The sequence below is a fragment of the Gracilinanus agilis genome, chromosome 1 (assembly GCF_016433145.1).
Source record: "Gracilinanus agilis isolate LMUSP501 chromosome 1, AgileGrace, whole genome shotgun sequence".
NCBI classification, from domain to species: domain Eukaryota; kingdom Metazoa; phylum Chordata; class Mammalia; order Didelphimorphia; family Didelphidae; genus Gracilinanus; species Gracilinanus agilis.
This window is the reverse complement of record NC_058130.1, coordinates 99,965,880-99,982,549: the sequence shown is the minus strand read 5'-3', so window position 1 is coordinate 99,982,549 and position 16,670 is coordinate 99,965,880. Positions and strand designations below refer to the sequence as shown.

General features: G+C 38.9%; 1 protein-coding gene across 1 annotated transcript in view; it reads right to left on the bottom strand.

Moving 5' to 3' along the window:
- Positions 1-16,670, bottom strand: part of PLXNB1 (plexin B1) — a 66,025-nt gene that overhangs the window by 41,052 nt on the left and 8,303 nt on the right. The window lies entirely within an intron of this gene.

Genomic DNA, 16,670 nt, shown 5'->3' with positions numbered 1-16,670 from the left:
GGGGGCGGGGAGGAGGAGGTGACTAAGCCCAGTAGAGAAGAGAGCACCAGGAAATGGTCCTAAAGCCCTGATGGGCTATTAGAAGGGGAAGCAGGGAATTAGAACAGGTGATCAGAGAGAACAGGAACATCATGGGGCTGGCCAGAGGCTAGGTATGACTGCCCCATGTTATCAGGGGAGAGGTAAGACCTCAGATTTCAAGTGGCATCACAGCCCTGACTCCAAGGTACTAAACTGAGCAGTGACCTTCTAGCTTCTAGCTAGCCTCCCTTCTCTCCAGTTTCTGCCTCCTACAACCCGGCCTGCTTATCTGTGGTGGTTTAATTAATGTTCCTAAAGATTGCTTCCACTATGTTCTATCGCTGACTCAGATGTCTTCAGCTGCTACTTGTTACCCATGAGATCAAATCTAACATCTTCTGCCTGATGTTCGGGTCTCAACAAACTATACCCACTTTATCTCTCACCACTCTCGTGGGTACCCTTCTCCTCTCCAACCATGTTAGTTTTCCAACCCACCACCTGATAGAGCACATTCATGCAGCTTTCTCTTCTCAGAATGCTCTCTGTTTTTAAAAGACTGAACCATTCTAACAGTTCCATTCATTCAACAAACATTTATTAAATGACTATTATGTGCAGAGACCTTGGTTAAACCTTAGCCGAAATACAAAGTTTAGGTAAGAGATAAACCCTGAATTTCTGAATCTTATCTTTTAGTAAAAAGTTGAGGGTGGGCTCTCCATCAATAAAGGACCCCAAGGGAATGGCTGAACCTGTTGTGGTATAGGATTGTGATGGAATACTATTGTGCTTCATAAGAAACGATAAGCAGAATCGTTTCAGAAAAATGTAGAAAGACTTATATGAACTGATGCAAAATGAAGTGAGCAGAACCAGGAGAACATTGCATACAATAAGAGCAGTATTGTACGATGATCCTCTGTGAATGACTGCCATTCTTGGTGATATAATGATCCAAGACAATCCCTAAAGTCTTGGGATGAAAAATGTTATCCAGTTAGAGAAAGAACTGGTGGAGTCTGAAGGCAAATTAAAACATACTTTTTTAACATTGTTTTTCTTGTTTTGTTTTGGTTTGGTTTCTTTTACATGGCTAATATGGAAATATGTTTTGCATGATCACACATATATAATCAATATCATGTACTTGCCTTTTTGAGGAGACGGGGGAGACAATTTAGAATTCAACTTTTTTAATGAATTTGAAATTTTGTTTTACTTATAAATGGAAAATAGATATAAATTTTTTATTTAGAAAATGTTAAGGATCCTGAGAAAAGTCTGGATAATAATCTATCAAAGAAATTGAATAGGGATTCCTTATCAGGTAGGATTTAGATTTGATGATTTGTTTTCTCCACCAACTTTGAGAATCTCTGATTCTATGATACACAGGTTTTATGATAAGAATACTAGGAAGGTTCAAAACATGACACGCTAATGATAGCCAACACTTAAAAGGGATAAGAGGGATAAAAGGTGGCTCAGTGGATAGCACGAAAGACCTAGAGACAGGAGGTCCTGGGTTCAAATCTGGCCACTTCCTAGCCATGTGACCCTGGGCAAGTCATTTAATCCCAATTGCCTCACCCTTATCACTCTTCTGTCTTAGAACAAATACTTAATATTAATTCTAAGACAAAAGGTAGTGGTTTAAAAAAAAAGTGTCTGAACAAATGATCACCCAAAGAATTACAAGTTATTAACAACTATTTGGAACATTTCTCCAAATCACCAATAAGAGAAATGCAAATCAAAACAACTCTAAGGTTTCACCTCACAACCAACAAATTGGTAAAAATGACAAAAGATAGGCATAGTCAATACTGGAAGGGTTATAGAAAGACAACGGAGCTATGAATTAGAACAACCATCCTAGAAAACAACTTGGAATATGCTAAAAGGAGTGACAAAAATATCCAAAGGGGCATGGAAAAGCATATCAATGAAAAGTGAAGTAAGTGGAACCAGAAAAACAATCCAATCATAATAATGTACATATAAGCAACAGCAGCAACAAAACAGAATACTGAGACTCCTACGAAAAAAAATATGGGGGGGAGGGGTGCAGTTAGGTGGCTTAGTGGATTGAGAGCCAGGCTCAAAGACAGTAAGTTCTGGGTTCAAATCTGATCTCAGGCACTTCCTAGCTGTGTGACCCTGGGCAAGTCACTTAACCCCCATTGACAATTTTAAAACAAGATATGAAAATATTCCTTGTTCCATTCTTTGCATGGGGGGGGGTGTCTATGGAAGAAGAATATAACATACACTGACAGATTTCATTAATGTACCAGTTGGTTCCAGTTAGCTGCTTCATTCTCTTTTTATTTAATTCTTTATTCTATAAATACTTCTCTGGGAGGGCAGAAGAGTAAAGGAAATAAAGGCGATGTGAAAACAAAAAATGACAATTTTTTTTAAACAGTAGCTGACATTTAGGGAACACTTCAAAGTTTGCTAAATACTTTATATGCATCCTCTCATTTAATCCTTATCACAATCCTGGGAGGTAAATACTATGATATTATTATTCCCATTTTGCAGATAAGAAAACTACAATTCTGAGAAGTTAAAAAAAACTTGAGTTGTGTCTGCAGTCAGACAACCAGTAAGCATGATAGACAAGGTTCAAGTCCAGGCTTCTGTGACTCCTAAATCTGGCCCTTCTTTCCATTCCGCCACAATGCCTCTCAGGTATGCAACGCCCCAGGGGGATGCTCATTACCAATAGGCAAAAGGGAAAGTTTCGTCAAGTGAGTGGTATTTGGGTTTGGCTTTGAAGGTTGGGTAGAAATCTGGCAAGCCAGCAGGGAAGATATTCTAGACCCAGGGAATAGTTTGAACAATGATACAGAAGTAAAGGGTCTGCTCAGGAGAAAGAGACTGGTAAGAGTTTGTCTAGAGGAAAGAATGTCTTGAGGCAATAGGAGATAAGGCTAGAAAAGGCAATGATCTTGGAATTTACAGGCATCCCTTCTACATCTCAACTTTCCCTATCCTGGTTTTGATATATCACAGGTCAGTATAAGAAATCAAATGGGAATTTGGGGAGGGAGGGAGTTTTGCAGAAGCTGCAGAAGACACATGAAGGCCAGCAAACAACATAGAAAATGTTTTTTAGAAACTCCAAAATGCATAAAATGTGCATTATATTTTGTGTGATTATTTTTGTGTAATATTTTTATTTGTGTGATATATTAAATGTGATATATATTATATATATCTTTTAATACTATAAATATACACAATTTCTTTTTTAACAGTTAAAATAAATTAAATTAATTTATTATATAATATTATATGTATATATAATAAATTAAATTTAATTAATTAAAAAGTTAAAGTTTGCAAAAAGAATATAAAACCCAACAGATAACACAAAGGCAAGAAACATAGAAAGAGTTTAAAAAGTTTAGTAGCTCATAAATGCATACAAGATACTGTAAACACCCCATAAAAGAAAAAGAAAAAATTCAGACTTCTTCTCAGGTACAAAGGGAAGGCCAAAAAATTTTATGAGGATTTTCCAGATAGAGAGGACATCACATCCCTAACCTCCAAGATACAGAAGGGATATCTGTATTTCAAAGGCACCAGGGAGTCACTGAAGATTTCTGAGCTACAGGGAGACATAACAGAATTTGATACATAGTAGGCACTAAATAAAACATTTGTGTTTTATTTGTTTATATTTATATATTTAATCTTATAAATATATTTAAATAGTATATAATATATATATAAATAAATGTTTATTTATTTATTCCAGAATCAAGAAGACTGGAGTTCAAATCCAGCCTCATACAAGTAATAGCTGTGTGACCTTGGGTAAGTCACCCAATACTGTTTGCCTCAGTTTCCTCATCTGTAAAAGGAGCTAGAGAAGAAAATGGCACATGAATCCTGTATCTTTGTCAAGAAAACCCTAAATGAGATCATAAAAAGTCAGACACAACCAAAACAACTCAACAACAGCAAAAAATAATAATAAATGTTTGTCAAATTGAATTCAATGACCAGATCTTTTCCAAAGGAAAGGCATTCTAGCCATAACAAGAAGAATGGATTAGAGGATGCAGGAGAAAGTGGGAAAAGAGTTCTTAGAAGGTTATTTCAAGAAACATAGAGCTATGTAGTACAATGGACATAGTGCCAGGCCTGGTGTTGGGAGGCCTTGGGTTCAAATCTGGTCTCAGACCTTCCTAGCTACGTGACCTTGGACAAGTCATTTAACCCCATTTGCCCTTGCTGCTCTTCCATCCTAGAACTGATACTAAGGCAGAAGGTAAAGGTTTTAGAAAAGAAAAAAAGCTATTTCAAATACCATTCCCAGGCCTTTGTACCCAAAGAGATCAAAGAAAGAAGGAAAGGCTCACGATGTACAAAAATGTTTAGAGCCAACCTTTTTTTTTTTTTTTTTGGTGGCAAAGAACTAGAAATTAAGAGGGTGCCAATTAATGGAGTAATGCCTAAACAAATCATGATATATAAATGCAATAGAATGCTACTGTATTATAGGAAATGATGAAAAGGATAGTTTCAGAGAAACCTGGGATAACTTGTACGAACTCATGTAAGCATAACCAGAACAATTTATATAATGACGGCATTGCAAAGACAAAAACTTTTAAGAGACTTAAGTCTGACCAAGACAATGGCTAACCACAATTCCAGAGGACCAGTGATGAATCATACTAACTACCTCCTGACAGAGAGGTGATGAGCTCAGAGTGCTACATTAGATGTGTATTTTTTTGGTTATGGTCGATTTAGAAATTTGTTTTTCTTGACTATACATATATATATATTTTTTTTGTTATGAGTTTAGTTTTTTGTGTTTTTTTTCTAATAGAATGAGAGAACATAGTTTTGTGTTCACTGAAATAAATTGTTAGAAAAATGCTATTACAATAGCAGTAAGTATATATACAAAAGCAGTAAGTAAGCTGTACTAAGATGGTGGCAAAGGGAGTAGAGAAGACAAATGGATGGATGAATGGATAGATGGATGGCTGAATGGAGGGATAGATAGATGGATGCAAGAAAATGCGTAAAAATGGAATGGATTTAACAGCACTAGATAGGATATGAAAGGTGAGAGGGAATAGCTATGGTTTTGATTGAGTGAATGGTCAAGCCACTAACAGAAACTGTGAAAACACAAGAAGAAATAAGATTAGGATGAAAGATAATATGGGCAGTTAGGTGTCTGAAGGGAGAGAGAGCCAGGCCTGGAGATGGGAGGACCTGGGTTCAAATCTGGCCTCTACTATGTGACCCTGGGCAAGTTACTTAATCCCAATTGCCTCTCCCTTACTGCTCTTCTGCCTTGAAACCAATACTTACTATCAAGTCTAAGACTGAAGGCAAGAATTTTTTAAAAATAAATAAATAAAATATATATTACATTTAATATGGTAGTAACAACAATCCCCTTCTCATCTGTCCTTATTCTGAATTGCCTTCATGATCTCTTCTTTGTATCTTTGTCTCATTGATGCTCTTTTATTTTTCTTTACACACATCTCTATCACGACCCTTCCCTCTCACAGCTTTCTTCCCTGCCAAATAAAACCTTCCCTACTAACAAATAGTCAAACAAAATAAATTTGTGTTGCTTTGCTCTGAAAATGTGGGTCTAATTCTATATCTACAGTCTAACACAAAAAAAGGAAGTATGCTTTATGATCAGTCTTCTAAAGTAGAGACCTGAGTTGTTGTTTGTTTTTTGTTTGTTTGTTTGTTTTGTTTGTTTTCCTGAGTTCAAATTTGGTCTCAGATAACTTCCTACTTGTGTGACCTCCAGCAAGTCGCTTAATCGTATTTGCTTCAGTTTCCTCATCTGTAAAAGAAGCTGGAGGAGGACATGGTGAACCAATCTAGTATCTTCACCATGAAAACCCCAAATGGGGTCAGGATGAGTAAGATATAACTGAAACAACCTAACAAGTGGTATTACTAGATCGAAAAATAGACAATTTAGTGTCTTTAGGAATATACTGCTCCAAATTACTTTCCAGAAGGATTCCAGAACCAATTTGCCAGCTCTCCCAACAATCCATTAGTAGGTCTATACTCCCAAAGCCCCTCTAACAATTGTCATTTTCCTTTTTGGTAATGTTGGGCGTATGAGGAAGCACTTCAGAATTGTTTTGATTTGTATTTATGCTATTATTAGTGACATGAAGCATTTTTACATATGGTTATAGATAGCTTCTTCCTTTGAGAATGACTCGGTCAAATATTTTGGCCAACTTATCCGATTGGCGAAGACCTTTTGTTCTTATATATTTGTACCAATTCCCTATATAGTTTGGCCACCAACCTTTCTCAGAGAAATTTGCTGCAAATATTTTTCCCAGTAAATTGTTCCCCTTCTAATTTTAACTGCACTGTTTTTGTCTGTGCAAAAACTTTTCAATTTTATGTAATCAAAACTGTACAAAAATTATCTCCTTTGACTTGCTCTTCCTTATTTGGTCGATTCTTCCTCAGTAGTAGTTGTAAAAAGCATTTCCTTCATTCTCTTCTAATTTATTAAATAACTCTTATACATAGATCATGGATTTATTTAAAGCTTCTTGTGAGGAGCAGCTAGATAGCACAGTAGATAGAGCCCCAAACCTGGAGTCAAGAGATCCTGGGTTCAAATCTGACATCAGATATTCCTAGCAGTGTGACCCTGGGCAAGTCACTTAACTCCAATTGCCTAGCCCTTATAGCTCCTCTGTTTTGGAATCATTTCTAAGATATATTTAGATAGCAATAGAAATCAACTCTGAGACAGAAGGTAAGGTCTTAAAAAAACAACTTGTTGTGGACTATGGTATCATATAAGCAGCCTAATTTTGCCCAGACTACTTTCCAATTTTTTTTTAGCACTTTTGGTCAAATAGTGAATTCTTACCCCAGCAGTTTGTATCTTTGGATTTACCACTGTACTGAGGTGCTCAATTGTTTCTGATCTTGTGTATCTAATCTGTTCCACTAATCAACTTTCTATTTTTTAAATAGTACCAAATTGTTTTGCTGATTACTGCTCTGTCATTTACTTTGAGGTCTGAAAATGCTAGGCCTCCTTCCTTCCCACTTTTTCATTATTTCCCTTGAAATTCTTGACCTTTTGCTACTCCTTTTTTTATAATTTTATTTACTTCAATAAAGCAATCCTCGGGTAGTCTGATTGGTATGGCACTGAGTCAGTAAATTAATTTAGGCAGTATTGTCATTTTTATTACATAAGCAGTGCCCAACCATGAACAATTAATTCTTCTCCAATTATTTGTCTTTCTTTATTCCCGTAAAGAGTGCTTTGTAGTTATATTCCTATAATTCCTGTGCATAGAAGTCATACTCGAAGCTGGAGAAATAAATCACAATGGCCAAGGAGAAGAATACTGAAAGAAAGAGGGGCAAGGACAAAAATCTAAGGAATTAAGATGAGGCTAAGAACCCAAAGAAGGAGAAATTAGAGAAGTGGCTGCATCATCCTGGAGATGGAGGTACCTTTAAAGCCTAGAGAGAAAAATATCCAGTAGGAGGAAGTGGTTAACAATGCCAAAGGCTGAGAAAAGGCTATTTATTTGATTTGGGATTTGGAAATCATAGGTAACTTTAGAGATGTAATTTCAGTAGTATGTAGGTGTAGAAGCCAGACTGCAAGTAAGCTAACTAAGGAAGAGACGGTGAACATTAGGCATAAAGTTTTTTAAGTTTGAGGGTAAAGGAAGAAATAAGAGATATGGTGAATCATAGCTGAATGGCAGAAGTAACAAAAGAAGACTTTAAAAAAAAAAAGAATTCAGGAGATCTGGCCCAGGGCAAGTCACTTAACCCTCATTGCCTCACCCTTATACACTTCTGCCTTGGAACCAATACACAGTATTGATTCTAAGATGGAAGGTAAGGATTTTTTTAAAAATTGGGAAGATCTGAAAATGTCTGTAGACAGTTAGAAAAGAATCTGCAGAAAGGAAGAAACTGAAAATAGATCAAATAAAAGGGACTATTACTAGAATAAGATCCTAAGAGGTGACATGTAATAGGATCAAGGGAAAAAGTCTAACAAGAGAGAGAGAGATTTCTTCTTTGAACAGAGGGAAAGAGAAATGGAAGACTACAGGGGAAATTGAGAAATGGAAGAAGGAATTTTCAGTCTTCACATTCAAGTAAACAGATATGCCACCTACTATAAGGGGGGTGGGCAGGAGAGTGAGTATTAGACTCATCATTGAGGAAATGAGATAGGGCATCATGAATAAAAGAATCAGGGGCACATAGGCGGCTCAGTGGATAGAGTCAAGCCTGGAGACAAGAGGTCCTGGGTTCAAATTTAGCCTCAGATACTTTCTAGCTATGTGACCCTGGGCAAGTCACTTAATCCCCTTTGCCTAGCCCTTGCCGCTTTTCTGTCTTGGACTCAATACTTAGTGTTGGTTTTAAGATGGAAGATAAGGTTTTAAAAAAAAAGAATATACATTAAATAAATAAATAAGGTTAGAAAGATCAACCCTTTCTGAGCCACCCCTACCATCCCACTCCCCTAACTTTTACTCACACACACACACAAACACTCTTAAAAGGAGATAGGTGATTAAATGCTAGAACTGGCCCTGGGACAGAACTACCTCAATTGATGATTAAAGGATGAGTATACTGAACCATGATTCATTACTCTATAACTAACTAGAACCTAGTCTCAGGCCCCTTCCTCATTAGGCTTTGATTACCAAGATCAAGCTCTTCCCCCTCTCCATGTCTCGACCAAGGAATGATCCCTAACCAAGCAATACAACCTCTCCAGGGTGTTCCAAGAAGACTAGCACCTCCGGTGTGAAAGCTTGCTGAGCCCTTTTCAGGACTGCTTTCCTTCTCTGGTGTCCACCTGCCACCCAGCTCTCACCTGTGGCTCCGAGAAGCTATAGCACACACAACAGCCACTCCCAGCAAACCTTACCAATAGATGGACTAAACAAGATTGAGGGGAACTGAGAGCCTCAAATCTGTCAGTGAATTAGGGGTGTCTACCCCAGGCATATGAAGGTGCAGATGAGAACAATTTGTTCCAATGGCCACAAAGGCAAAGGGAAAGCAGGCGATGTGGAGCTTCCGGGGCTTAGTCAGACACCGAAGATGCCAAGGGCATCCGCTGCATCCAGAGCCATCATCAGTCACCTTGACTTCTGTCCTGCTATTGAACCTCTGACTTTTGGAAGAGAGTGAGGCTGATGACTGTGCAACTCTGCCTCACTCAACTCTAGTTTATTCATAAGTGGAAAACCATCACCAGTGATGTCATGTTAGCCCTCTCTGAGTTTAAAGGACAATAACCAACTGACTATTACTAACTGGAAAGGATATGACCATCTCTTGTCCCGTTTTTCTGTTTAGCATCCCTGGGATTTAGTCATGGGCTGCCTAGCTTTCTCTTATGTCCTCTTATGAAATAGGGTTACCCCTATGAAAGACATGCTTTCTCTTATGTCCTCTTATGAAATAGGGTTACCCCTAGCCCTCCCTCGTTCACTCCACTCCCCCTTCCCTCCGTATTAAAGCCTTTCCCCTCACACTTCTTCCAATCACAGAAACCTTGCTCCTCCTAGAAGACGCTGCAACCCTGGCCAAGCTGTCTAGTAATGTATGTTCCTTTGCTCCTGCCTCACAAAACATTTAGCCAAGAATAGTAAGTGTAGTTCTCAGTCCTCATTGCCTTTTCCTGATTGACTCCATTCCTATGTCTCTGCCACCGTCACTCAGCAACATTTTCTTTGAGGTTCACTATAACCAGATTTATCTAGTGGATATTCTGTAATGGTTCCCAGATCATTCTCCCTCCTTCTCAAGAAGTACACCTGAGCAACGAGGTGGCTCACTAGATACAGCAAGGCCTAGAGGCAGGGAGGTCCTGGGTTCAAATATGGCCTCAGATACTTCCCATCTGTGTGGCCCTGGGCAAGTCATTTAACCCCCATTGTCTAGCCCTTACTGTCTTGAAACCAATATTTACTATCAATTCTAAGAGAGAAGGTAGGGTTAAAAAAAAAAAGTATATCTGGTTCAAAGTCTTCTCTCCATCCCAAGCCTTGCTTTTAAATTTAGTCACTTAAGTTTACATACTGTCATCTCTGCAAGTACTCTTGCTTCCCAGTTTTTCAGCTCCCTACATTCCATGTTCTACACCTTTATTCTACCTAGCCACAAACAAGGAACAAGCAGTCCACTTCCACTGTGCAGAGCCCTGAAATGTTCTGAGCATAACTTCCAATCCTTTCATCTTTCCCTCATGCCTCACCTATGCTCCATCCTCATCAGAACCTCGAGCTATTTCACTACCCCCTGCTCTCCCAGTTCATTTCCTCCCCTCTAGGTTCTCTCATCTCCCTTCAAAATCTTAATTCTATATTAACAAATATAACCTTGCACATTTGATTTCTGGTCTTGAGTCCCCTCTCCTCTTGTCCTATCAGTCCTTCATCCCTTTTCAGATCCCACCTCTGACTTCATTCAATCCACTTTCCCTACTCCTACTTATGTGCTGCTGAAAGATAGCATAAGTCATATTCTTGTGCTGAATTTATGTTATATAACCTCAACTGGACCCTCATTTTTCCCTATACTATAATAAACTTTATTAGCAACCCCATCATGGCCAAAGGAAGGGATTGGTTCTTAAGAACCGTTGTTTTTAATTCATAAAACATACCCTTTTTACCCTTCAGTGGTTCATTACCACACTTCCCACAGAGTGTGTTCTGAACCAGTGGTATCAAACTTAGAAAATCACAAATTAACATTATCTATGTCATATAGAATCTTTATTTATTTTGTTCAACATTTCACAATTATCTTAGAATCAATATTGTGTATTGGCTCTGAAGCAGAAGAGCAAAAAAGGCTAGGCAACTCGAAACTACCACACCAATGCAACTACCAACAATTTGGAAATAGGTCTTGATCAAGGACACATGATAAAACCAGTGGAAATGAGTGTCGGCCATGGGTGGGGGGAATGCGGGGGGTGAAGGGGAAAGTAGGAGCATGAATCATGTAACCATGTTAAAAATGAATATTAATAAATGTTTAAAATTTAAAAAAAAAAAGGCTAGGCAATGGGGGTTAAGTGACTTGCCCAGGGTCACACAGCTGGGAAGTGTTTTAGGCCAGATTTGAGCCTAGGACCTCCCATCTCTAGGCCTGGCTCTCAATTTATTGAGCTACCCAGATGCCCCAGGCATGTCTCTTTAACGTCTGCTTGCCTCCGTAAAATGGGGACAATAATAGCACTTACTTCCCAGGGTGGTTCAGGAATCACAAGGCCACATTTGAATCCCATCTCCCATTTCTAGACCTGGTTCTCAATCCACTGGGCCACCTAGCAGCCTCCACCTCAATTATATTTTAATTTTGTTTCAGTCATACTGAGGGGTTTGAGGGGCAGGGAGTTTTACACTCCCATTCCAAACCTTTTAAGACTGTGCATTGCACTTGACTGGAAAAACTGAGCTCCTTCTGCTCCCTAAGTCTAGGGATACTATTTTTCCAGTCTTCTTACACCTTACTTCCTCTCACCCCCTCTGCAATCTGATGACCCTGGAATTCTTCCTGTCTCTGAACTAGACACTTCATCTCCCTACTCCAAGCATTTTCATCGTCATCTAAAGTTCATAGATAGATAGATAGACCGACAGATAGATAGACAAACAGACAGATACAGATAGATAGATAGATAGATAGATAGATAGATAGATAGATAGATGGATGGATGGATGGATGGATGGATGGATGGATGGATGGATAGATAGATACATAGATACATAGATACATAGATACATAGATAGATAGATCTATCTGTACAAGCTATATAGCTATAGATATAAATACACACACACATATAGATGTATCATTTGTGCAGAGCTGTTTTCATGTTTCTCCCATACTAGACTATGAGTTTCTTGAAAGCAGAATCTATTTTTTGCCTGTATCCCCAGGGTCTAGTATGAGGTCTGGTATATAGTATTTATATAGTAAATGTTGTTGATTGGTATAATTTCTCATTTCTCTGTTGCTCATCCTAAAAAGAAATTGTCCTTCATTTTTCAGGATGCTAGTGCTTCTATTTCTGCCCTTTGTCCCATTTTATCAATCTTTTAATCCCCTCCCTTCTCTCCCTAATTTTCAAAGACTCATTGTTCACTGGTTCCTTCCCTATAAATGTGCCCAATTTCCCAAAAATCTCAGTGTTCTAGATCTCTCCACCCTTTCACAGCCAAACTCTTAGAAAAAAAAAATCTGTCTAAATAAAAGGGAAAGGCCCTCCTTAAACAAATATATTTATAGCATCTCTTTTTGAAGTGGCAAAGAACTGGAAATTGAGTAGATACCCATCATTTGGGGAATGGCTGAACAAATTGTGGTATAAAAAAATGATGAGCAGGATGATTTCAGAGAAAGCCGAAAAGCCCTACATGAACTGATGCAGAGTGAAATAAGCAAAACCAGGAGAACACTGTACACAGACACAACAATATTGTGGAATGATCAACTGTGATAAGACTTAGCTACTCTCAGCAATACAATAATCCAGAAAAATAATGAAGGACTTATATTAAAGAATGCTATCCACCTCCAGAGAAAGAACTGCTGGAATAAGAATGCAAATCAAAGCATACTATTTTTCATTTCAGTTTATTTGGTTTTTATTATGGAGTTTTGGTTTTGTATGAATATTTATTTTCTTGCAACAATGACCAATATGGAAGTAAGTTTCATATATATGTATAACCCAAATCAAATTCCTTACCATCTCCTAGAGGGGAGAGGGAAAGGTGGGAGATGGTTTGGATCTTATATAATTTTGGAAAATATATGTTGAAAATTATTACTACATGTAAGTGGGAAAGTAAAATGTTAAAAAAGAAAAAAATCTGTCTAAATTTACTGTCTCCATTTTCTCATCTATCGCTCACTCCTCTACCCCTTTTTTTTTTAAACCCTTGTACTTCGGTGTATTGTCTCATAGGTGGAAGATTGGTAAGGGTGGGCAATGGGGGTCAAGTGACTTGCCCAGGGTCACACAGCTGGGAAGTGGCTGAGGCCGGGTTTGAACCTAGGACCTCCCATCTCTAGGCCTGACTCTCACTCCACTGAGCTACCCAACTGCCCCCTACCCCTTTTGATTTGGGTTCTGACCTTACCAATTTCAACTAAAACTCCTCTCTCCTATATAAACTGGTGCAAAGTTAGCAGAATCAAGAAAATTATATACATGATGACTATAATAATGTAATTGGAAAGAACAAAAAAAGTTCAACAATATACTTCATAGCTATTAGAACCAAGTTTGGCTCCAGAGAAGTAATTTTTTAATAGTTTTTACAAGTAATTAGAGGAAAATATAAAATTTTAATTTTTAAAAAAATCTTCCTTGAAGAAATGGGGGATTATGGGTATGGACTATTGCATATACTGTTAGACTTCATTCATATGTTGCTTAGTTTTGTTGAATTCTTTTTTTTCTTTACAAGGGTTAGCTTATAAGGATATAATCGGAAATGAGACTAATATGTAAATATTAAAACAAAATGTATCCAAATTGAGCTCTCCAAAGTTACCAATGATTTCTTTATTCCTAAAAAGCCTTTATTGTTCTTGAGCTCTCCACGGCCTTTTACACTAGAAAACACCTCCTCTTTCTGGACACTGAATCCTCCATGGGATTTTATGACTTCTCCATATAGGTTTTCCTCTTACCTGTCTGACTAATGCTTTTTAGACTCCTTGGTGGGATCATCACCCACATCCAGCCCTGGCATATAACCTAAGGCTCTTTCCTGAGCCCTCCATGTATTTATTCTCTTTCCTCTTGGTGACCTCATCAGCATTCATGGTTTCTACTAATATCTCTATGCCAATGACTCCTAAACCTGTTACATATCAAGCCTGTGTACTCATAGAGAAGGAAATATAATATATGCATAGAGATTATATATGCATGTATATATTACATATATGTATAGTGTAAAAATATTTTGTTCAACTTAGTTTATTTGTGTTTTTATTGTAGGATTTTAGTATATATATATTTGTTGTTGTTGTTGTTTTATATTATTCTCTTATAATAATGACCAATATGGAAGTAAATTTATATAGTTATTAGAGAGAGGCCTTAGCAACTGAGGGAAAAAAAGGAAGGCCTCTTAAAGGAAATGCTTCCTGTATAGATACTTGCTAAAAGTAAATCAAGAGGTGGAGGGAAGTGATTCAAAGAGCATTCTAAGCATAGTGGGGAGAACCTGTACAAAAATATAGAGGAAGGTGAGCAGTTTGGTGGCTCAGTAGATTGAGAACTAGGCCTAGAAATAGATCTTGGGTTCAAATCTGGCCTCAGACACTTCCCAGCTGTGTGACCCTGGGCAAGTCACTTAATTCCTATTGCCTAGCCCTTACTGCTGTTCTGCCTAAGATGAAAGGTAAGGGTTTTAAAAAAAAAGTATCCAGGAAAAGATGTTTTCACTCTTGATTTTTCCCTCTCATTGGCCCTTCTCCCACTCTCCCCCAGACCCAACCACTTAACAAATTTGATTCTCTTTCCACAACACCACTTACATAGAGATTCCTGTCACTCCATTCATCCAAATCCACACCAGCTCTGGCACTCATCACATCTCTCATACTAAGAATATTCCCATAATTTCCCAAATGGTCTTTTGAAATGCATCCTTCTCCAGTCCATCCTCCACACAACTACCAAATTGACATTCTTCAAACACAGGTCTGACAATGTAACTTCTCTGCTCAAGAAGCATCAGTGGCTCCCTATTGCCCTCAGGATAAAGAAGAAGCTTTCTCTGATGGGCATTTAAAGTCCTTCATAAGCTGGTGCCAACCCATGTTTTGTAGGCTAATTACTCACTACTCCCCCAAATATATACACTCTCTCCAAACAGTCCTACTTTGTGTTCCTCCTTGAGGACATTCCATCTTGCCCCTCCTTGCTTATGAACAGGCTGTTCCCCATGTTTGGAATGTTCATTTTCCTCACCCTCACCTCTTGCAATCCCTAACTCTCTTCAAAGTTCCAGCACCTCTTAGAAGAGATCTTTCTTGATTCCTTCAATCAACAGTGTCTCCTTCAAAAAAAATCATTTAGTCTTTAATATATATATATCTACATATATATCTACATATATATGTAGATATATATATATATATTAACTTCTCTGTAAACACATTTTTTCTCCCAGTAGGACAGAAATTCCTTTTCTTTTTCTCTCAGTATTACCAGCACCTAGCACAGGTCCCAGCACCTAGAAGGCTCTTAAAATATTTGCTGAATTGCCTGTCAACCAGAAGCAAGGGCCAGCTGGGGCTCTGTGCCATCAATTTGCAGTAGATAAAATTAGCTTAATTTGGCCACTAATCCTCAGCCTAAAAGCAATGGAGAAAATAGACAGTAGGGGTTACCCAGTGATGAGGATTAACAGGTTCAGGACAACAAGGTATTCTATCGTAATAACTAGTTAGATCCTAAAGCAGCAGACCATGGCGTCCAATCTGGGGATGGAGAGAAGTGAAAGCAGAATGGTGGAAACAGAAAGGGTGAAGAGGGATGGGTCAGAAGAAGGGGAGGTCTGGTACTGATTTCTGGTTGTCTTCTCCACTAGCCTCCTTGAGAACAAGGATCATATCTTTTGTCCCATCCTCTTCTCAGAAAGAATAATGTTTTTAAATAAAATATGGAGGATTACAAAGGAAGACAATTATACTGAAATAGTTATTAAAATATTTTTTCAAACAAGTTCACAGTAAGAATCTCTGCCCTAGAGAGAGTCTCAATAAAACTGTGACTAAGGTATTAAAGAATATTAGGGGGTGGCAGGAGCAGGAGGCGGGTTCTGTAGGATTTGGGGAACCGAGAAGGGCAGGAGTGGCAGATGAGGGAGATAATTAGGAGCCTCCAAAGTGGGTGGAGTGCCTGAATCTTCTCAGTCTTCAGCTGCCCTCTGGCCCTCCGGCCCCAACAGCTCAATCTCCTAAGTGGTTCCGGGTTGGGGAGTCTCTCCTGAATGGTGTTGGTGGGCTAGGTGGTCAGCCCATCTTAGATACCCAGAGTCCGAGAGACAGGCAGCCAGACTGGAGAGGTTTCTTTAGTGTCCCAAGGAGCCCTATTTAGAAAAGCTCTTCTGTGTACTCAGACATCTCTGCCTCCCAGTATGAGAAAAGGCAAGAGGGCACAGCTCCTAAGACCCCCAGACCAGCTGCCAGCATTAGGAATAATCAGGAGGCAGTGATGACCTTGGCACTGAAGTCTGCTCCCCCGATAACGAATCCTCCCTAACCCCTGACCCAATCAAGGCAGAGAACAGCACTGCAAGGAATGGTCAGTACACAGAAGGGGCCAGAGGGGAGGGGCTCAGAGCTGGACCCTGAGCCTTGGCCCCAGAAGGAAGGAGCTGGGAAAGAGGGGGTGGGGACCAAGCTGGGTGGGAATGGGGAGGCAGTAGGCCATGGCCCGGCCTGGGCACTGCTCCCAAAATAGCTCGGGGGTTTCCATTTTTAGTGTGGAGAGAACAGGGCAGCTCTGTGGGAGCGGGAACAACACTGCCTTTGTTTATCCGCCCTAGGCGGGTGGGGGGGAAGCATGG